This window comes from Pristiophorus japonicus, chromosome 2 (genome assembly GCF_044704955.1).
Source record: "Pristiophorus japonicus isolate sPriJap1 chromosome 2, sPriJap1.hap1, whole genome shotgun sequence".
Classification (NCBI taxonomy): Eukaryota; Metazoa; Chordata; class Chondrichthyes; family Pristiophoridae; genus Pristiophorus; species Pristiophorus japonicus.
This window is the reverse complement of record NC_091978.1, coordinates 19876427-19900176: the sequence shown is the minus strand read 5'-3', so window position 1 is coordinate 19900176 and position 23750 is coordinate 19876427. Positions and strand designations below refer to the sequence as shown.

General features: G+C 45.2%; 1 long non-coding RNA gene across 2 annotated transcripts in view; it reads left to right on the top strand.

The window, feature by feature from the left end:
- Positions 1-23750, top strand: part of LOC139229631 (uncharacterized) — a 336422-nt gene that overhangs the window by 102573 nt on the left and 210099 nt on the right. For both annotated transcript variants that reach the window (XR_011587765.1, XR_011587766.1), the window contains exon 2: positions 9635-9704. This is a non-coding gene — a long non-coding RNA (uncharacterized lncRNA). The remainder of the gene's footprint in view (positions 1-9634; positions 9705-23750) is intronic.

Here is a 23750-nt window from a genome sequence, read left to right as displayed (position 1 = left end):
TTGCACGCATCCCTAATTTCTTGTTTGATGCCATCCCCCACCTCATTACTACTGTTTGGTGGTCTGTACACAACTCCCACTAGTGATTTATGCCCTTTGGTATTCTGCAGCTCTACCCATACAGATTCCACATCATCCAAGCTCATGTCCTTTCTTACTATTACATTCATTTCCTCTCTAACCAGCAATGCTGCCCCACCTCCTTTTCCTTTCTGTCTATCCTTCCTGAATGTCGAATACCCCTGGATGTTGAGTTCCCAGCCTTGATCAGCCAGGAGCCATGTCACCGTAATCCCAATCATATCACAATCGTTAATAGCTGCCTGTGCAGTTAATTCAACCACCTTATTACGAATACTCCTCGCATTGAGGCACAGAGCCTTCAGGCTTGTCTTTTTAGCACTCTTTGCCCTTTTAGAATTTTGCTGTAATGTGGCCTTTTTGATTTTTGCCTTGTATTTCTCTGCCCTCCACTTTTACTATTCTCCTTTCTATCTTTTGCTTCTGCCCCCATTTTATTTCCCTCTGTCTCCCTGCATAGGTTTCCATCTCCCTGCCATATTAGTTTAACTCCTCCCCAACAGCACGAGCAAACACTCCCCCTCGGACTTTGGTTCCGGTCCTGCCCAGGTGCAGACTGTTTGGTTTGTACTGGTTCCACCTCCCCCAGAACCAGTTCCAATGTCCCAGGAATTTGAATCCCTCCTCTTGCACCACTCCTCAAGCCACGTATTCATCTTAACTATCCTGCTATTTCTACTCTGACTAGCACGTGGCACTGGTGGCAATCCTGAGATTACTACCTTTGAGGTCCTACTTTTTAATTTAACTCCTAGCTCCCTAAATTGAGCTTGTCGGACCTCATTCCGCTTTTTACCTATATCGTTGGTACCTATATGCACCACGACAACTGCCTGTTCACCTTCTCTAGAATCTTTAAAATCGACTGCCCATTGGCACTGCCTTCAATAATATTTTTTAAATTGTGTGGTGTAACAAAGGCTATTGATGCACTATCACCCATTTCACGCTTTCAACGAAGACCAATTTCATCGCTGGGTCTCCGGCTGACATCAGAAGCTTTTCCCAACAGTCTTATGTAGGTGCCAGCTCATTTTTCTAATCCAGTTTCTTCATAATTGTGCAATTATCAGCATTATATATCAACTCTGACTTCACTGTGCTTCTGAATATCTTGATCATATCTTTCCTGCCCAGCTCTTTGCACTTCCAGACTCAATTCATTTGACTGAAAGCTGAACAAACCTCACCTATTCTGTTGTTCATAATCTTTTCTGTTCTAATCCATGATTGCAAGTATTTTAAAAGTCTTTAACCGCGTCTAATACTTAATTTTGCATCGCTGCTTCATTTTCACTTTGTTTCATACCTTGGGGCAATTGTTAAAATCTCAAACTGATCCTAACCCACCTTCGGTTCTTACAGAGTTCGGTTGGGGCGCCAGTCTCAGGAGGCGGGTTGGTCAGCAAAATCTTTTAAGGAGGCTGCGTGCCTCCATTTTAACAGGATTTTAATATTTGAAGCTAGGTTTCCTGAGGCTCTGGAATTCAGACAGGTAAAAGGAGGTGAGAAGGGCCCGATCCACGAGATAAATGCCTTTGCAGCACTGCTTGTGGGTCAGGAGGAGCAGAAGTGCTTACTCCAGGCCCATCAGCTTTCTTCTTTTTACACTCCATAAACGATTAAATCCACCCCCCACATGCCACGATCTCCAACTCCCCTCCACCTCCCAGGATGGCTGTCGGGCTGAAAAGATTTAAAAGAAACATCTGGCAGTTCGTTTCTGGAGGACATCCGTGAAACCAATCCTTCCGGGCTTCCCATCCGAAAACCAGCCCTTGTTTCCATCAGCTGTGTCAATTCAGAGAGCAATGTCGCCTGTAAAATCAAAATCTAAGATGTTTTTTGCTGAACTTCTCGACTCCATTTAGTAGGGACGTTAAAACCATGTTTGCTTTCCTCGAAGTCTGCTGCTTTCCTCATTACATAGTCTGGTACAATGATAAGATGGCAGTGTATCTCCTTGAAGATCTCCTACTTTAATCTGAAAAGGCTCTCTGTATTACCATTGCAGTGTAATTTTCATACATCACTGAGATTGCTACTATGATTTTATCTGGAATTTCATATTCGTTCAGAATTTTGAACGTATGAAAATGAGATAGCCATATTAATGTGGAGATTGTGGATTTATTTTACAGAAACATAGAAACATAGAAAATAGGTGCAGGAGTAGGCCATTCGGCCCTTCAAGACTGCACCGCCATTCAATAAGATCATGGCTGATCATTCCCTCAGTACCCCTTTCCTGCTTTCTCTCCATACCCCTTGATCCCCTTAGCCGTAAGGGCCATATCTAACTCCCTCTTGAATATATCCAATGAAATGGCATCAACAACTCTCTGCGGTAGGGAATTCCATAGGTTAACAACTCTCTGAGTGAAGATGGTTCTCCTCATCTCAGTCCTAAATGGCCTACCCCTTTATCCTAAGACTATGTCCCCTGGTTCTGGACTTTTAATAATTTAATGGAGGTAAGTTGCTGCAGTGTTTAATGTTCTTGTGCTTGGTAAGTTGCTGTAATGTGCTTGTGCTTGGTTGCTGTGAGCTAGCTGTAAACGTCACTTTGCAGCCTCAGCCTGCATTGTGTCCCTGGTTACCGTGGCAACCCAATCTTTTTGGCACAGATCAAGGCTCCACCCCCAAAACTAAACGACAGGCTAGGCGGTGCCAAAATGAAGAAATCAAACGGGGAAACTTGGAAGATTTGATTTTGGCGTACTTGGGCCTCCAAAAAACAAATACGCCAAAAAACAGCTTTGGGGAAAATTGAGCTTACAATCTCTATTTCCCACTGTCACCTCCATGAGATGTGAAAAATAAAAATCCCAGACTGGGTTTTGCTCAACTCGTACAGGGAGAGAACTGTAGCAGGACTTTAACCCAGCACCCCAACCATACTATGGCTCCAGCCCAATTTCTACATAAAATATGAAGGACATGCTCCCTTTGGGATCAACACCACCAAGAGAAAACCCACTGCTATGATGATGGGAACTGCAGTTAAAAGGGGAAAAGAACCTAAAGTTTAATTTTTTTAAATTGGAAAGTATTCTTCAGGAGCAACAGAAAACAATGAAGGGGATCTTAAGAGAGGTAGAGCATGGCTGATCATTCCCTCAGTACCCCTTTCCTGCTTTCTCTCCATATCTAACTCCCTCTTGAATATATCCAATGAACTGGCATCAACAACTCTCTGCGGTAGGGAATTCCATAGGTTAACAACTCTCTGAGTGAAGAAGTTTCTCCTCATCGGCAACCAATGGTAATCAGGGATTCTCAAGAGGGAATTAGAGGAGCGCAGATATCCCAGTCCTAAACAGCCTACCCCTTATCCTAAGACTGTGTCCCCTGGTTTTGGACTTCCCCAACATCGGAAACATTCTTCCCGCATCTAACCTGTCCAGTCCCGTCAGAATCTTATACGTTTCTATGAGGTCCCCTCTCATCCTTCTAAACTCCAGTGAATAAATGCCCAGTTGATCCAGTCTCTCCTCATATGACAGTACAGCCATTCCTGGAATCAGTCTGGTGAACCTTCGCAGCAATCCCTCAATAGCAAGAACATCCTTCCTCAGATTAAGAGACCAAAACTGTACACAATATTCCAGGTGAGGCCTCACTAAGGCCCTGTACAACTGCAGTAAGACCTCCCTGCTCCTGTACTCAAATCCCCGAGCTATAAAAGCCAACATGCCATTTGCCTTCTTCACCGCCTGCTGTTCCTGCATGCCAACTTTCAATGACTGATGAACCATGACACCCAGGTCTCGCTGCACCTCCCCTTTTCCTAATCTGCCACCATTCAGATAATATTCTGCCTTCGTGTTTTTGCCCCCAAAGTGGATAACCTCACATTTATCCACATTATACTGCATCTGCCATGCATTTGCCCACTCGCCTAACCTGTCCAAGTGACCCTGCAGCCTCTTAGTGTCCTCCTCACAGCTCACACCACCACCAAGTTTAGTGTCATCTGCAAACTTGGAGATATTACACTCAATTCCATCATCTAAATCATTAATATATATTGTAAAGAGCTGAGGTCCCAGCACTGAGCCCTGCGGCACTCCACTAGTCACTGCCTGCCATTCTGAAAAGGATCCGTTAATCCCAACTCTCTGCCTCCTGTCTGCCAACCAGTTCTCTATTCATGTCAGTACATTGCCCCCAATACCATGTGCTTTGATTTTGCACACCAATCTCCTGTGTGGGACCTTGTCAAAAGCCTTTTGAAAGTCCAAATACACTACATCCACTGGTTCTCCCTTGTCCACTCTACTAGTTACATCCTCAAAAAATTCCAGAAGATTTGTCAAGCATGATTTCCCTTTCATAAATCCATGCTGACTTGGACCAATCCTATCACTGCTCTCCAAATGCGCTGCTATTTCATCCTTAATGATTGATTCCAACATTTTCCCCACCACTGATGTCAGGCTAACCGGTCTATAATTACCCGTTTTCTCTCTCCCTCCTTTTTTAAAAAGTGGTGTTACATTAGCTACCCTCCAGTCCATAGGAACTGATCCCGAGTCGATAGACTGTTGGAAAATGATTACCAATGCATCCACTATTTCTAGAGCCACTTCCTTAAGTACTCTGGGATGTAGACTATCAGGTCCTGGGGATTTATTGGCTTTCAATCCCGTCAATTTCCCCAACACAATTTCCCGCCTAATAAGGGTATCCTTCAGTTCCTCTTTCTCACTAGACTCTCGGTCCCCTAGTACATCCAGAAGGTTATTTGTGTCTTCCTTTGTGAAGACAGAACCAAAGTATTTGTTCACTTGGTCTGCCATTTCTTTGTTCCCTATTATAAAGTCACCCGAATCCGACTGCAAGGGACCTACATTTGTCTTCACTAATCTTTTTCTCTTCACATATCTATAGAAGCTTTTGCAGTCAGTTTTTATGTTTCCGGCAAGCTTGCTCTCATACTCTAGTTTCCCCTTCTTAATTAAACACTTTGTCCTCCTCTGCTGAATTCTATCATTCTCCCAGTCCTCCAGGTTGCTGCTCTTTCTAGCTAATTTTTATGCCTTTTCCTTGGAATTAATACTATCCTTAATTTCCTTTGTTAGCCACGGTTGAGCCACCTTCCCCATTTTATTTTTACTCCAGACAGGGATGTACAATTGCTGAAGTTCGTCCATATGATCTTTAAAGGTTTGCCATTGCCTATCCACCGTCAACCCTTTACATATCATTTGCCAGTCCAATCTAGCCAATTCGCGCCTCATACCATCAAAGTTACCTTTCTTTAAGTTCAGGATCCTAGTTTCTGAATTAACTTTTTCACTCTCCATCTTAATACGGAATTCTACCATATTATGGTCACGCTTCCCCAAGGGGCCTCACACAACAAGATTGCTAATTAGTCCCTTCTCATTACACATCACCCAGTCTAGGATTGCCAGCTCTCTGGTTAGTTCCTCGACATATTGGTATAGAAAACCATCCCTAATACACTCCAGGAAATCCTCCTCCACCGCATTGCTACCAGTTAGATTAGCCCAATCAATATGTAGATTAATGTCGCCCATGATTACTGCTGTACCTTTATTGCACACATCCCTTACTTCTTGTTTGATGCTGTCCCCAACCTCATGACTCCTATTTGGTGGCCTGTACACAACTCCCACTAGCGTTTTCTGCCCTTTGGTATTCCGTAGCTCCACCCATACCGATTCCACATCATCCAAGCTAATGTCCTTCCTTACAATTGCATTAATTTCCTCGTTAACCAGCAACGCTACCCTGCCTGCTTTTCCTTTCTGTCTGTCCTTCCTAAATGCTGAATACCCTTGTATGTTGAGTTCCCAGCCTTGGTCACCCTGGAGCCATGTCTCCGTGATGCCAATCACATCATATCTGTTAACTGCTATCTGCGCAGTTATTTCATCCACCTTATTCCTAATACTCCTCGCATTGAGGCATGGAGACTTCAGGCTTGTCTTTTTAACACACTTTGACCCTTATCACTTATCAACCTAAGCCTAATGTTGTCCAGGTCTTGCTACATGCAGGTATGAACTGTTTCATTATCTGAGAAATTGTGAATAATGCTGAACACTGTGCAATCATCAGTGAACAGTCTCACTTCTGACCTTACAGTAATGAGAAGGTCATTGATGAAACAGCTGAAGATAGTTGGGCTTAGAAATCTGCCCTGAGGAACTCCTGAAGCAACGTCCAGGGTCTGAGCTGATTGGTCTTCACTAACCACAACCATCTTCCTCTATGCCAGGTATGACTCCAGCCACTGGAATGTTTTCTCCCTTATCTTTCTTAACCTTCATATGGAAAGACACAGATTAATCAAGGACAGTCAGCATGGATTTGTTAAGGGAAGGTCGTGTCTGACTAACTTGATTGAATTTTTTTGAGAATGGTCGATGAGGGCAGAGTGTTTGATGTAGTCTACATGGATTTTAGCAAGCCCATATGATCAAAAAAGTAAAAGTCCATGGGATCCAAGGGAGAGTGACAAATTGGATCGAAAATTGGCTCAGTGGCAGGAAGCAAAGGGTAATGGTTGAGGGGAGCTTTTGTCACTGGAAGCCTGTTTCCAGTGGGTTTCCACAGGGTTCAATACTCGGTCCCTTGGTTTTTGTAGTAAATATTAATGATTTAGACTTAAATGTAGGGGGCAAGATTAAGACATTTGCAGATGATACTAAAATAGGCCATGTGGCTGACAGTGAGGAGCAAAGCTTTAGACTCAGGAAGATTTTGATGAACTGGTCAATTGGGCAGAAAAGTGGAAAATTGAATTCAATCCAGAAAAGTGTGAGGTAACGCATTTGGGGAGGAGCAACAAGACAACGGAATACACAATAAATGGGAGGATACTGAGAGGTGTAGAGGAACAGAGGGAGCTTGGAGTGTATGTCTTGGAGTTAAAGATAGCAGGACAGGATGATAAGGTCGTTAAAAATTCATATGGAATTCTTTCTTTTATTAGGCATAGAATATAAGAGCAGAGAAGTTATGCTAGAACTGCACACAATACTAGTTAGGCCACAGCTGGAGTACTGCGTGCAGTTCTGGTCACCACATTACAGGAAGGATGTGATTGCACTAGTGAAGGTATAGAGGAGATTGACAAGGATGTGGCCAGGTCTGGAGAATTTTAGCTATGAGGAAAGATTGGACAGGCTGGGGTTGTTTTTCTTGGAACAAAAGAAGCTGAGGGGAGATTGAATTGAGATGTATAAAATTATGAGGGACCTAGATATAATGGATAGGAAAGACCTAGTTCTCTTAGCAGAGAGATCAATAACCAGGAAGCATAGATTTGAAGTAGTTAGCAGAAAGATTAGAGGGGAGATGAGGGAAAAAGAAATGTCACCCAGAGGATGGTGGGGGTCTGGAACTCACTGCCTGAAAGGGTAGTAGAGGCAGAAACCCTCATCACATTTAAAAAGTACTTGGATGTGCACTTGAAGAGCCGTAACCTACAGGGCTACGGACCTAGTGCTGGAAGGTGGGATTAGGCTGGGTAACTCTTTTTTGACCAACAGACACATGGGCCGAATGGCCTCCTTCCATGTTGTAATTTTCTATAATTCTATCTCTCACCATTTAAAAAATACTCTGCTTTTCTATTTTTCCTACCAAAGTGGATAACTTCACATTTCTCCATATGCCGTCATGCTCCCCCTAACCCCCCGCCCCCCACCCCCCTCCCCATACCCCTGGCCATGTCCTGCTGCTGCCTGGCATGTGTTATCTTGTCCTGGAAGAGAAACAAGAGTGGTGATTGTGAATGAGTGTATTGGTAGGTGAGTTTGTGTGAGATATGGTTGAAGTGCTGTGTGATGTGTCTGAGGTGTGAGTAGTGCCTGTGAAGGATGTAAGAGTGTGGGGTGGATGAATGTAGGTCGATGGTGGCGAAAGTGTGTTGAGGTTGTGATGCTGGTAGTGGTGCAGTTATTGAGAAATGTGTTTATGACATTGGATCTTACCTTGAACTCTCGTGTCAAATTGATAGATTTCTTGCGGCACCGGAGCCATGACATGGGGGCAGGGCTCCTGGCTGTGACCTCCTTAGTGATCTGCTGCCACGACTGCCGCATTATTTGTCTCAGTATCTTCCTTCCCCGCTGCGGGTACAAGACATCCCTCCATCTCTGTACCTCCTCCACCAGGACCTCCAGTGCCACGGTCGAGAACCTTTGAGCTCTCTCCCTCGGTCTCTGAGCCATCCTGATACATGCCATTGTCTCTCACCCAGTGCACTCCACACCTTCAATGGACGTGCATGGAGGCTGCATATAGCCTTCCACAAAAATTGCTCCTAATCAGCGCTTGAGTGCTAAACATGCAGGTTAAATCTTGGTATTCACCAATTAGGTCTAAAATTGTGTGCTATAACCAGTCTTTTAAACAGGTGACTCCCACTAGCACAGCATTGATGTAGCACCCTCTGAATAACCCCCATTAATAAGCTAAAAGAAAAGGCTTACACAAATGCAGAGAATGTGGAAATCCAGTGGACTAAGAAGAGCTATAAAAAGCAGCAAAGGGATACAAAGAAAGTAATAAGGGGTGCAAAAAGCAAAAAAACAACTTGAAAAGGATATCAAAGCTAATAACAAACTTTTAAAAATTAATATATTAAGGGAAGGAAAGTGGCAAAAGGATGCAGGTGAGACTATAATGGATAATAAGAAAATGAGTTTTATTAAATGAGTTTTCACTGAAATCCCAGGGATACAGGAGTACCTAAAAATATGTCAAAGGAGGAACTTGATGGTAATAAAATGATAACGAAGAAAATGACAGGACTTAAGACAAATCCTGTAGTGTATGTAGCACACAAATCACTGACTCCACACGGTCTGGTGTAAATCTAACTGCTGTCCTTCATCCTTTATTGTTCAGCTCCAGAGTGCCTCTCAGGTGTGGTGGTCAGCCTTTTACAGTGCCTGTTGCAGGTACTTCCAGGTTTCCCACCACAGTGCCCTCTGTGGTGTACCATTGTGCTTATATTACATTTAAGGGACCAGGACGATACACACATCAATACATAACAAATCCCCCAAACCTAATGGTTTCCTTCCCAGGCTGTTACAAGAGGTAGTGAGGTAATTGCATCAAATTTTTCATAGCTGTCTAGATTCAGAAATGCAAACGTCACTCCGTTATTTAAGCAGGGAGAGAAGGATAGAGAAACGAGTCAGCTACAGACCAGCCAATTGTAGGTAAGTTACTGAAAACTATCATCACAGACCATGGTTAATTTTAACCATGAACAACGATAGGTCGGGGTCGGATGGGATGTTAACATTTTTAAAATCTCAACCCGTCTCCAACCCACCCACTTCTGGTTTTAACAAAGACGGGACGAGGGCAAGCAAATAATCCCCTCCCAGGAGGTGGGTTGGTTTTAACGTAGGGACGACGGCAGGCAACCAATCCCCTCCCAGGAGGTGGGTTGGTTTTAATGGAGATGGGATGAGGGCAGACAACCAATCCCTCCCAGGAGGCAGATTGGCCATTTAATTATAATGAGGCTGCATGCCCTCATATTTAACTTGTCTTGCAGGTTTAACCCTGGCCAGCCACATTTCCCGGGCCGATAGCTAAAGGGAGGTGAAGACTGCTTCATGGAAAAGGTAAGTGCCTATACAGCACTGCTTGTAAGTGGAGAGGAGCATTGCTTCATCAATAAGGTCAGAAGTGGGGATGTCCGCTGATGATTGTACAGTGTTCAGTTCCATTCGCAACTCCTCAAAAAATGAAGCAGTCTGTGCCCGCATGCAGCAAGACCTGGACAACATCCAGGCATGGGCTGATAACTGGCAAGTAAAACTCGTGCCACACAAGTGCCAGGCAATGACAATCTTCACCAAGAGAAAGTGTAGTTGTCATGTATGTACATGCTGTTTGTAGCCACCAGATGGTGTCATTGCTGGAGGCCACTGAGCAGCACGCACATGGTGCTGCTCTGGTATAAAAGGCTAGCCATTTTGTGAGTGAGACACTTTGGACCAAAATAAAGCAGAAGCAAGATTGTACAGTCAGTTAGTTAGTTAGTTAAACAGTACTCAGTTTGAACCTTTAGTGCATAAAAACAGTAGCCACCTGCCCGTTACATTCAACGGGATTGCCATCGTCGAATCCCCCACCATCAACATCCTGGGGGTCACCATCTTCCAGAAACTTAACTGGACCAGCCACATAAATACTATGGCTACAAGAGGAGATAAGAGACTGGATATTCTTCGGCAAGTGACTCACCTCCTGACTCCCCAATGCCATTCCACCATCTACAAGGCACAAATCAGGATATGTGATTGAATACTCTCCAATTGTCTGGATGAGCGTAGCTCCAACAACACTCAAGAAGTTCGACACCATCCAGGACAAAGTAGCCAGCTTGATTGGCACCCCAGCCACCTCATTAAACATTCACTCCTTCCACCGCCGACGCACTGTAGTAGCAGTGTGGACCATCTGCAAGATGCACTGCTGCAACTCGCCAAGGCTTCTTTGACAGCACCTGCCAAACCCGCGATCAATACCACCTAGATGTACAAGGACAGCAAGCACATGGGAACATCATCACCTCCAATTTCCCCTCCAAGTCACACACCATCCTGCTTCTTCAAAAGCACCTCCCAACTCTGCAACCTCCACTACTTAGAACAGGAGTGGACAATTAGTTGGGCTGGAGGACCACTTAACAAGTTTTATCGAGCTGTTGAAGGCCCCCTACCAATATTTAAGGTGCGTGGCCATGCACCAATCACGAGGTCCCGAACAGGCCACTCAGCAGCTGTTGACTTTGGAAGAGATGTTTGCTTTCCCAAATCATTTGCAGATTGCCCTCGATTCCTAGTTTGAAGTTTAGCAATAGTACCAACCAGTTACCAAGTGGCAAAACTAGGTTTATCTGGAGTACATGATCCCATTTAAAACTTTACTTATTCACTTTTTTTTAAGTTCCTGCTATCATTGCCAAACATTTGGGGGCCGAAATTGCCCCCCGCTGAAAACTCGGCGCACCTACCGCGTTTTGACGTTTTTTACCACAGCAGCAGATGTGGTGGCCTTTTGCACGAAATTCCGCTCTATGGCTTTTTTTTAAGCGGCCCGGAAGTTGGTCATAATGGGGGCGGAAGTGCGTCAGTGAGCAGAAGTTCGGTAAGTAGAGGGACGGAAGTGGTGGGCGGACGGAGTGTCCATCGCTGTCACTACGCTGATGACATCATCACACTGGTGCGTCACCATGTCTCTCCCCTTCACTTAAAGAGGAGAGCCGCTGCAAGCTATGTGATTCTTTAAGTTAGGTCCACTGGGCCATCGGGATGGATTTCGGCCGGGCCAGGGGGCATAATTGTCGGCCCGACATGGCAGTCGGCTGACAAAAAAAATAAGATGGCGGCCGCCGCAGTAGGACCTCTCCTTTAATGGCAGCCGCATCACCATTTTACAAGCACTGCAAGCACAATGCACCGGCAGAAAAAGCTGTCGGTGGCACCGAGCGGCAGGAGCAAGATTTTCGGTGTGAAATTTCGCGTTTAGCGGGGGCACATCGGCGGTGCGCGCTCTGATGACGCACTTCGGACAAATCGGCAACAGCGGAGCAGAGCGGGTCACCGCCGGGATACCACAGGAGGGCTATTTTCAAAAAATTCGACGAAAAATTGCCGACCATTCCACTCCAGTGCTTGGCTGCCGCTTTCCGGCGGTAACGGGCCTTTTGGGAAGTGGCAATTTCGGCCCCTTGGCGTAAATTTTCTCAGAGCATGTCATTTTTTAAAAATTCTCTCCTTTTTGCAATTTTTCTCCTTGATTGCATGAGCTAACTTTATCAACACTTCTCTCAGAGCTATAAAAAACCCATCAGAAACCTAACTTGAAGAAGTTGGGCTTCTCCTTATGTGCTAGAGCAGTAATTGAGGAGGACACTAGCGGCGACTTTCCCAGTGGCTGATAGCAGTGAGATTCCTCTGTAGTAGCCGCAGTTGGATTTGTCATCTTTTTTAAAGATGGTCACGATCACAGCATCTCTGAGATCTCCCAGCATGCTCTCCTCCATCCAGATGAGAGAGATGAGTTCATGTATTTGCGCCAACAGTGCCTCTCCGCCTCAATGCCTCAGCAGGGATTCCATTCGCTCCCATACCTTGTTGTTTTTAAGTTGTCTTATGGCTTTTTCTACCTCGTGCAGTTTTGGGGTCTTACTGAGGTGGTGGCGGGTAGCATGCAGCGAGATGGAGTTGAGAACACTTGAATCAAAGGCAGAGTCTCGATTGAGGAGATCTTTGCAGTGCACCTTCCAGCAGGCCGTGACTGCCTCGGTGTCCTTGATGAGTGTTTCCCCGTTCTTGGCCAGCAGTGGGGTTGGGGCCTTGGGTGTTTGTACCTTGACTGCAATGAAGAATCCTCGCACATCATGACTGTCAGCCAGCTGCTGTAACTCCTGAGCTTTCTCCATCCACCACCAGTTCTTTAGATCCCAGGGTTTTTGTTGGAGCTCAGCCTTGAGCCAAGCAACTCCTCCCAGAGTGACAGTGCGGATTTCGTCCCCTATGGGGCACAATGGACATGATTTTTGCAGTGCGACAACTACAGGAAAAATGCAGGGAACAGCGGCAGCCCTTACACATGGCCTTCTTCGACCTTAGAAAGGCCTTTGACACTGTCAACCACGAGGGTCTATGGAGCATCCTCCTCCGTTTTGGATACTCCCAAAAGTTCGTCACCATCCTCCAACTGCTCCACGACGACCTGCAGGCCATGATCCTTGCCAATGGATCCATCACAGACCCAATCCGCATCCAGACCAGGGTCAAACAGGACTGCGTCATCACCCCAACTCTCTTCTCAATCTTCCTCGCCGCCATGCTCCACCTCACAGTCAACAAGCTCCTCGCTGAAGTAGAACTAAACTACAGAACCAGTAGGAAGCTGTTCAACCTTCGCCGTCTCCAGCCAGGTCCAAGACCACCCCAACCTCTAACGTCGAGCTACAGTACGCGGATGACGCCTGCGTCTGCGCACATACAGAGGCTGAACTCCAGGACATAGTCGACGTATTTACTGAGGCATACGAAAGCATGGGCCTTACGCTAAACATCCGTAAGACAAAGGTCCTCCACCAGCTTGTCCTCACCGCACAGCACTGCCTCCCAGTCATCAAGATCCACGGCACGGCCCTGGACAATGTGGACCACTTCCCTTATCTCGGGAGCCTCCTATCAACAAGAGCAAGCATTGACGACGAGATCCGACACTGCCTCCAGTGCACCAGTGCAGCCTTCGGCCGCCTGAGGAAAAGAGTGTTTCAAGACCAGACCCTCAAACTGCCACCAAGCACATGGTCTACAGGACTGTAGTAATACCTGCCCTCCTGTATGGTTCAGCGACATAGACCATGTACAGTAGACAAGTCGCTGGAGAAATACCACCAACGATGTCTCCGCAAGATCCCGGGAGGACAGGCGCACCAACATTAGTGTCTTCGCTCAGGCCAATATCCCCAGCATTGAAGCACTGACCACACTTGATCAGCTCTACTGGGAAGGCCACATAGTTCATATGCCAGACACGAGACTCCTAAAGCAAGTGCTTTACTCGGAACTCCTTCACGGCAAATGAGCCAAATGTGGGCAGCGGAAACGTTGCAAGGACACCCTCAAAGCCTCCCTGATAATATGCAACATCCTCACTGACACCTGGAGTCCCTGGCCAAAGACTGCCCTAAGTGGAGGAAGTGCATCCGGGAGGGCGCTGAGCACCTCGAGTCTCATCGCCGGGAGCGTGCAGTAATCAAGCGCAGGCAGCGGAAAGAGCATGCGGGAAACCAGTCCAGCCCACCCCTTCCTTCAATGATTATCTGTCCCACCTGCGACAGAGTCTGTGGCTCTAGTATTGAACTGCTCAGCCACCAAAGAGCTCACTTTAAGAGTGGAAACAAGTCTTCCTCGATTCCGAGCGATTGCTTATGATGATGAGAGCCATAGTGGGCAAAATACGTCTCGCGGGCCATTTCCAGCCCGCCAAGCGATTCTATCCATCCCGCTGGATGGGACAGAAATAGAACTTTTACTTCTTATGGGTCAGAGACAGATTCGAACTGCAGCCAAGGAAAAATCATAGTAATACTTAATTCAAATTAATAATTCGCAGAAGCGATTCTCCCTGGCCCTAACTTCTCCCTGATCCATTCTGTGATTCTGGGTCCCAATGGCGGACGTCCATGCCCAGAATGCACTGTGTACTCGAATATGCCCTATCCATTTTAGAATCATGGCTGCTCCTCTCCACAACTCTTGTACCTTAGAGAGTGACCGGTGCTGCACCTTTCCTCTCCCAGTATCCAGGGTACGATGGCTGGAGAATTCTCATCTGGCACCAATTGGGACAGCATTATTAATCTTTGCAGAGGGGCGTAAGGATGACTGAGGTGGGAAATTGATGCTGACACAGGCTCTGAAGAGGGTACAGTTCTATTTCACAGCACTGATTTACAGAAACCAGAAGACACCACAATATTTTCAACTTTTATCTTTGATTAATTTCTAACCATTATCGAATACATGTTGTGTATGTAAGATAGCATCTGGCTATTATCTGAATTTATGTTTCTGAAATGTTTATGTTTATACAATGCTCCCTCTAATTGTTTTTTGTGTGTGTGGTCACTTTAAATTTGTTGTGCGGCTGGCCACTATTCAGCCGCGCAGTATCTCTTCCAGCAGTAGGAGCTGGGGAGCAGCCTGCACAGGACCGCGCGATTGTTGCACGACCGTGCAGCCACGTGCCTCAGGGGGAACATTGGTGGGCGGCCCTCAACTGCTCAACAGAACTTATTAAGTGGCCCTCCAGCCCAAATAATTGCCAACCCTTGTGCTGGAGTGAAAGTGAAAAAGAGAGAGAATGAGTGTGCGTATTTGTTTTTGGGAAGGAGGGTTCAAACAGGGACAAGATCAACTGTAGAGCAGTGTTAGCTTAAGGGGATGGGTTTATTTATCATATAAACAGGCTCTTAATTTGACCTCATTAAACGTCAATCTGCGCTCTTCATGACCAAGTCACCATATCAGCAAAGTTTGATGAGGAAGCATTGCTCTTTCTGATGCATAGGTGGATTATTGGTGAGTACTTTGCTTTATAATTTGAACATATCGTATAGGCCACTGTAATGACTGAAGAGTCTGGTTACTGTAAACTCACTCAGGTGCAACCTGATCCATCTTTATTCCAGCCCGAGAGTGCCTGCGTGACAAAGACACCCAGCTTATATACAGGTGACCAAGCACACATGCCAGATGCGTACAGCCCAATGACCTCTGACCACGGCGCCCTCTGGTGTCTGGTGATCCCCAAGCATTAATACATAACAACATCCCCCTTTAAAATCTTAACAGTCTTTTTACAAATTAAGATGTTCTGGAGCTTTCCTCTCACGAGTTGATCGTCTCTGTTCAATTTTGGCTCTGGGCGAGCGTTCTGAGTCTGTTGAGACTGAGGGCTGAGTCGCCGATCTGATGGGAGTGGTCATGACCACATCAGAGAGTGAAGGTTCAGAGTCAGTAATGTCAGCAAAGTCTTCTGATGAGTGAACAATGGTTGGTTGGTCACTGACTGCATCTTCCTCACTCGATTCCAGTTCATCTGTGTGCCGCAGTTTAACCTGGTCAGGTGTTTCCTGCATGTTTGCCCATTCTTGAGCATGACAATAAGCACTCTGTTACCCTCCTTGGCTGTAACAATGCCGGCAATCCACTTTGGACTTTGACCATAGTTCAGTACATAAACCGGATCGTTGACCGAGATGTCACGTGACTTTGCTGACTTTGACGTCTATTTTCAACACGATCATTCAAATCAGGATGAACAAGAGAAAGCCTGGTCTTGCGATTTCTCTTCATCAGTAGTTCAGCAGGAGGATCCCCAGTAAGCGTATGACGTCTTGATCTGTAACTGAGCAATATACATGACAACCGTCTCTGCAGTGAGCCCTGAGTTACACGTTTCATACTTTGTTTGATGATTTGAACAGCACGCTCTGCCTGACCATTAGAAGCAGGCTTGAATGGAGCTGATCTCACATGTCTGATGCCGGTGAGTTTCATGAACTCCTGGAACTCAAGTCTTGTGAAGCAAGGTCCGTTGTCGCTCACAACAATGTCAGGCAAACCATGAGTAGCAAACATGATACAAAGGCTCTCAATGGTAGTTGTAGACATGCTGGATGACATAATAACACACCCTATCCACTTAGAATATGCATCTACGATGACAAAATACATCTTTTCTAGGAACGGGCTGGCAAAATCAATGTGGATCCTCGACCATGGTTTGGATGGCCACGACAAAAGACTCAACGGAGATTCCACTGGTACGGTACTTAGCTGCATGCAAGTATTGCACTGATGCACGCATGATTCCAGCTCAGAGTCAATTCCAGGCCACCATACATGACACCTAACAATGGACTTCATCATGACAATACCAGGATGAGTGCTATGAAGTTCATGTACAAATTTTTCTCTACCTTTCTTAGGCATGAATACACGATTACCCCACAGTAAACAGTCTGACTGAATGGACAGCTCATCCTTGCAACGGTTGTAAGGTTTGGTCTCCTCATGCATCTCACTAGGTATGGCAGACCAATCACCATTGGTACACACCGTTTCACAACCGATAAAATAGGGTCATGGCTGGTCCAGATCCTAACTTGTTGAGCAGTGACAGGGGTTCCTTCACTCTCAAAAGCATCCATCACTAACAATAGATCTGCAGGTTGAGGCGTCTCCATCTCAGTTGTGGGTAAGGGCCGACGACTCAGTGCATCGGCACAATTCTCAGTGCTAGGTCTATGACGGATGATGTAATCTTAGGCAGACAATGTCAGCGCCCATCTTTGAATGCAGGACGATGCATTGGTATTAATAACTTTGTTTTCCGCAAAAAATGAAATGAGTGGCTTGTGATCCATTTTTTTTTACCCCATACACACAGGCCAAAGCCTCTTTCTCTACCATACTGTAAGCTCTTTCCGCTTTAGACAGATTTCTTGAAGGTTGTAGCTTGGCCGATTCATTTGCTTGTTGGAGTACGCAGCCAATCCCATATGCTGAAGCATCACAGACCAATACAAGATGTTTACACGGATCATAATGAACAAGCAACTTGTTTGAACATAGCATATTCTTGGCTTTCTCAAAGGCTGTATCTTGAGAAGCACCCCAGATCCAGTTGTCGCCTTTTCTTAGTAACACATACAGTGGCTCTAGTAAAGTGCTCAATCTGGGTAAAAAATTACCAAAGTAGTTGAGTAGCCCAAGGAACGAACACAGCTCCGTCACATTCCGAGGCCTGGGTGCATTTTTGATGGCATTGGTTTTCGAATCAGTGGGCCTGATGTCAGGTGCCATGAATATACACTTTGAGCATTTTCAGCCTTAGTCCCACTTTGTCCAGGCACTGTAGGACTTCTTCAAGATTGTTCAGATGTTCAGCAGGGTCATGACACGTGACCAGAATGTCATCTTGAAACACGACAGTTCTAGGAACGGACTTCAGTAAACTCTCCATATTCCTCTGAAATATGGCTGCAGCCGAACGAACCCCAAAAGGACACCTGTTGTAGACGAATGGTCCTTTATGGGTGTTGATGCAGGTGAGTTTCTTCGAAGTGTCGACAAGCTCCTGGATCATATAGGTGAAAGACTTTCCACCAGCTAGAATGGCGAACAGGTCATTATCCCTCGGTAATAGATACTGATCCTGTTTTGAAAATCGTTTAATCGCAACCTTGTCGTCTCCATAAATCCTGACAGTGCCATCACTCTTCAACACAGGAACAATGGGACTAGCCCACTCGTTACACTCGACCGGTGATATGATTTCTTCACGCTGGAGTCTGTCGAGCTCAATTTCAACCATCTCTCTCATCATGTATGGAATAGACCGAGCTTTTGTGATTAACAGGCCTTGCATTGGAGTCCACCTTGGCTCATGTAAAATTACCAATGCCAGTTTCAAACAAAGAAGGAAACTTTTTCAATACTTGAGCACACAAAGTAGCATCCACCAAGGACAACAACTTGACATCATTCCAGTTCAGCTTGATTTTCTCGAGTCAATTCCTGCCAAACAACATTGGGCCATTACCTGGGACGATCCATAATGGTAGCACATGAACCACACCATCATATGACACCTCGATTGCAGCACTGCAGAGCACCAGTATGAGTTCCTTAGTGTAAGTACGCAACCTGGCATTGACTGGACTCAGCTTCGGTTTCGCAGCCTTAGTGTCCCACAGCTTGTTGAATGTTCTTTGGCTCATTATCGACTGGCTCGCACCAGTGTCCAGCTCCATTCAGCTTCACATTAACGACTATCGGCTGGCTCTTGCTCAGGAACGAATACAGTCCATTCACTTCCTCCTCGAGTTGCGTATCCGGGCCATCACCGAATTGGTCCTCATCAACCACGTGGTGAGCCGTACCACGCTTGCTCCATTGTGGACACATTCTGTGAAGGTGCCCCACTTTCGAACATCCATTGCATGAGTATTGTCTAAACCGACACTGATGAGGCCAATGATTGCCCCCATAATGCCAGCAGGGTGAAATCTGGATCGAATCAGTTGGCATGCTCTGAGCAGCGATAGGTTTCACATAAGCAGCTCTGCCCAAAGATGACGTCATCTTGTTTACAGTACTTGCCGCGTGTGTGATATATTCACAGAGCACAGCACACATAACTTTCTAACATGGCAGGCAGCTCTGTCGGAAGCCACAGGAACATGCCTGGTTCTGTTTAATTATTAACTCTGTAGTTGCAGTATACAATACGTCTACATCCACAGTGTGGAGCTACAAACATTAAACGCTCACAGACATTACAATTCTCCCTCCTTAATGAAGAATTTATTATAACAAACCTCATACATAACTTGCATGTTTATACCTAACACAGGATATAGACTTTTTTTTTGCCATATTTTCAAATTTAACATAACCACTTGTTTTCTGTTTCGAAGAGGATACCTTCACTCTCGAACAGAACCTTCCAAACATGGTGTCGAATTTAAACTCATTCGAGGCTCATCCTGAGGAACGTTTTCCTCCTCGGAATTTTTTGATTTTCATTTGAACTTACTCTAACTTCAGGCTGTTTGTTTTCCTGACTTGGACTCAGATTTACATTCTGATTTTCTCTTGGATTTGTGTCCAGTACATTGGGTGCAGGATATGCTAGAGGTATATCAAAACTATCTGATGAGTCAGAAATAATTGAATCATTCCCACCTTCAATTCCTTCCATGTCTGTCGGTAAAATATGAGGGAGTGCAGTGAAGGTTCACCAGACTGATTCCCGGGATGGCGGGACTGACATATCAAGAAAGACTGGATCATCTGGGCTTGTATTCACTGGAGTTCAGAAGAATGTGAGGGGATCTCATAGAAACGTTTAAAATTCTGATGGGTTTAGACAGGTTAACATAGAAACATAGAAAATAGGTGCAGGAGCAGGCCATTCAGCCCTTCTAGCCTGCACCGCCATTCAATGAGTTCATGGCTGAACATGAAACTTCAGTACCCCCTTCCTGCTTTCTCGCCATAACCCTTGATCCCCCGAGTAGTAAGGACTTCATCTAACTCCCTTTTGAATATATTTAGTGAATTGGCCTCAACTACTTTCTGTGGTAGAGAATTCCACAGGTTCACCACTCTCTGGGTGAAGAAGTTTCTCCTCATCTCGGTCCTAAATGGCTTACCCCTTATCCTCAGACTGTGACCCCTGGTTCTGGACCTCCCCAACATTGGGAACATTCTTTCTGCATCTAACCTGTCTAAACCCGTCAGAATTTTAAACGTTTCTATGAGGTCCCCTCTCATTCTTCTGAACTCCAGTGAATACAAGCCCAATTGATCCAATCTTTCTTGATAGGTCAGTCCCGCCATCCCGGGAATCAGTCTGGTGAACCTTCGCTGCACTCCCTCAATAGCAAGAATGTCCTTCCTCAAGTTAGGAGACCAAAACTGTACACAATACTCCAGGTGTGGCCTCACCAAGGCCCTGTACAACTGTAGCAACACCTCCCTGCCCCTGTATTCAAATCCCCTCGCTATGAAGGCCAACATGCCATTTGCTTTCTTAACCGCCTGCTGTACCTGCATGCCAACCTTCAATGACTGATGTACCATGACACCCAGGTCTCGTTGCACCTTCCCTTTTCCTAATCTGTCACCATTCAGATAATAGTCTGTCTCTCTGTTTTTACCACCAAAGTGGATAACCTCACATTTATCCACATTATACTTCATCTGCCATGCATTTGCCCACTCACCTAACCTATCCAAGTCACTCTGCAGCCTAATAGCATCCTCCTCGCAGCTCACACTGCCACCCAACTTAGTATCATCCGCAAATTTGGAGATACTGCATTTAATCCCCTCGTCTAAATCATTAATGTACAATGTAAACAGCTGGGGCCCCAGCACAGAACCTTGCGGCACTCCACTAGTCACTGCCTGCCATTCTGAAAAGTACCCGTTTACTCCTACTCTTTGCTTCCTGTCTGACAACCAGTTCTCAATCCACGTCAGCACACTACCCCCAATCCCATGTGCTTTAACTTTGCACATTAATCTCTTGTGTGGGACCTTGTCGAAAGCCTTCTGAAAGTCCAAATATACCACATCAACTGGTTCTCCTTTGTCCACTTTACTGGAAACATCCTCAAAAAATTCCAGAAGATTTGTCAAGCATGATTTCCCTTTCACAAATCCATGCTGACTTCGACCTATCATGTCACCATTTTCCAGATGCACTGCTATGACATCCTTAATAATTGATTCCATCATTTTACCCACTACTGAGGTCAGGCTGACCGGTCTATAATTCCCTGTTTTCTCTCTCCCTCCTTTTTTAAAAAGTGGGGTTACATTGGCTACCCTCCACTCCATAGGAACTGATCCAGAGTCAATGGAATGTTGGAAAATGACTGTCAATGCATCCGCTATTTCCAAGGCCACCTCCTTAAGTACTCTAGGATGCAGGCCATCAGGCCCTGGGGATTTATCGGCCTTCAATCCCATCAATTTCCCCAACACAATTTCCCGACTAATAAAGATTTCCCTCAGTTCCTCTTCCTTACTAGACCCTCTGACCCCTTTTATATCCGGAAGGTTGTTTGTATCCTCCTTAGTGAATAACGAACCAAAGTACTTGTTCAATTGATCCGCCATTTCTTTGTTCCCCGTTATGACTTCCCCTGATTCTGACTGCAGGGGACCTACGTTTGTCTTCACCAACCTTTTTCTCTTTACATACCTATAGAAACTTTTGCAATCCGCCTTAATGTTCCCTGCAAGCTTCTTCTCGTACTCCATTTTCCCTGTCCTAATCAAACCCTTTGTCCTCCTCTGCTGAGTTCTAAATTTCTCCCAGTCCCCAGGTTCGCTGCTATTTCTGGCCAATTTGTATGCCACTTCCTTGGCTTTAATACTATCCCTGATTTCCCTAGATAGCCACGGTTGAGCCACCTTCCCCTTTTTATTTTTACGCCAGACAGGAATGTACAATTGTTGTACTTCATCCATGCGGTCTCTAAATGTCTGCCATTGCCCATCCACAGTCAACCCCCTAAGTATCATTCGCCAATCTATCCTAGCCAATTCACGCCTCATACCTTCAAAGTTACCCTTCTTTAAGTTCTGGACCATGGTCTCTGAAATTACTGTTTCATTCTCCATCCTAATGCAGAATTCCACCATATTATGGTCACTCTTCCCCAAGGGGCCTCGCACAATGAGATTGCTAATTAATCCTCTCTCATTACACAACACCCAGTCTAAGATGGCCTCCCCCCTAGTTGGTTCCTCAACATATTGGTCTAGAAAACCATCCCTTATGCACTCCAGGAAATCCTCCTCCACCGTATTGCTTCCAGTTTGGCTAGCCCAATCTATGTGCATATTAAAGTCACCCATTATAACTGCTACACCTTTATTGCATGCACCCCTAATTTCCTGTTTGATGCCCTCCCCAACATCCCTACTACTGTTTGGAGGTCTGTACACAACTCCTACTAACGTTTTTTGCCCTTTGGTGTTCTGCAGCTCTACCCATATAGATTCCACATCATCCAAGCTAATGTCTTTCCTAACTATTGCATTAATCTCCTCTTTAACCAGCAATGCTACCCCACCTCCTTTTCCTTTTATTCTATCCTTCCTGAATGTTGAATACCCCTAGGTTAGATGCAGGAAGAATGTTCCCAATGTTGGGGAAGTCCAGAACCAGGGGGTCACAGTCTAAGGATAAGGGGTAAGCCATTTAGGACCGAGATGAGGAGAAACTTCTTCACCCAGAGACTGGTGAACCTGTGGAATTCTCTACCACAGAAAGTTGTTGAGGCCAATTCACTAAATATATTCAAAAATCAGTTAGATGTAGTCCTTACTACTAGGGGGATCAAGGGGTATGGCGAGAAAGCAGGAATGGGGTACTGAAGTTGCATGTTCAGCCATGAACTCATTGAATGGCGGTGCAGGCTCGATGGGCCTAATGGCCTACTCCTGCACCTATTTTCTATGTTTCTATGTTTCAATGATCAATATGAACAAACCTAACCTGTCCATTATCAAACATCTTGACCAAATATGTGCGAGGACCATATATCTTCACTAATCTTCCTAGTAATCATTTTAACCATTTATGGTGATGGTTCTTCACTCTTAGCTTCTGGTTTAATTTCACACTTTTCTCTTTTACTCTATCTCTATCATGATTCTCTTTCTGTCTTAATTGTGTCTCTTCTATGGACTGTGCCAAATTTGGTTTTAAAACGAGAATCGTGGTTGTCGTTTGAGAAACAACTCTGCTGGTGTTCTACCAGTAGTTGTGTGTGGAGTATTACGATATGTAATTAGAAAATTGGATCACAAATTGGCTAATGACAACTGTCGTTTCCTTGGATTTGGATCTAACATTTGTTTTATGAGGGCACGTTTTACAATTTGTACAGTGCGCTCTGCTACACCATTCGAAGCAGGTTGGTATGGTGTACCTTGGTATGTTTCACACCAATTTTGCTCGTGAACTGTGCAAATTCTTCAGAACGAAATTGTGGCCCATTATCCGAAACAATTTCTTCTGGGAGACCAAATGAAGAAAATAAACTTTGCAAAATGTCCAATGTTTTATTTGTTGTTATTTTCCACATTGGAAACACCTCAATCCACTTCGAATGGCTATCAATCACAATGAACAATGGTTGTCCTTCTAACTCAGCAAAATCAATATGTAGCCTTTGCCACACCCTGGGAGGCCATTTCCATGGCTGTAATGGTACTGATGGTGTACCATTGTACAATGTAATGGTGGTTGCTTGCTTACCGATTGACATGTCGTACACTGACACACGATGTACTCTATATCTTTATCAAGACCTGGCCACCATAAATAACTGCGTGCAAAGCTCTTGGTCAAGCACATTCCCAGGTGCTGGTCATGGAGATCTCCTAATAATTTGGACCTGAATTTATTTGGTATAACCTCTCTTGCACCCACATGATACAATCTTTATCAACTGATAATTCATTCCTTCGAATGAAGAATGGACAAATATCTTTGTCTGTTTCCTGGTTTGGCCAACCATTTGCAATATAATCATACACCTTTGA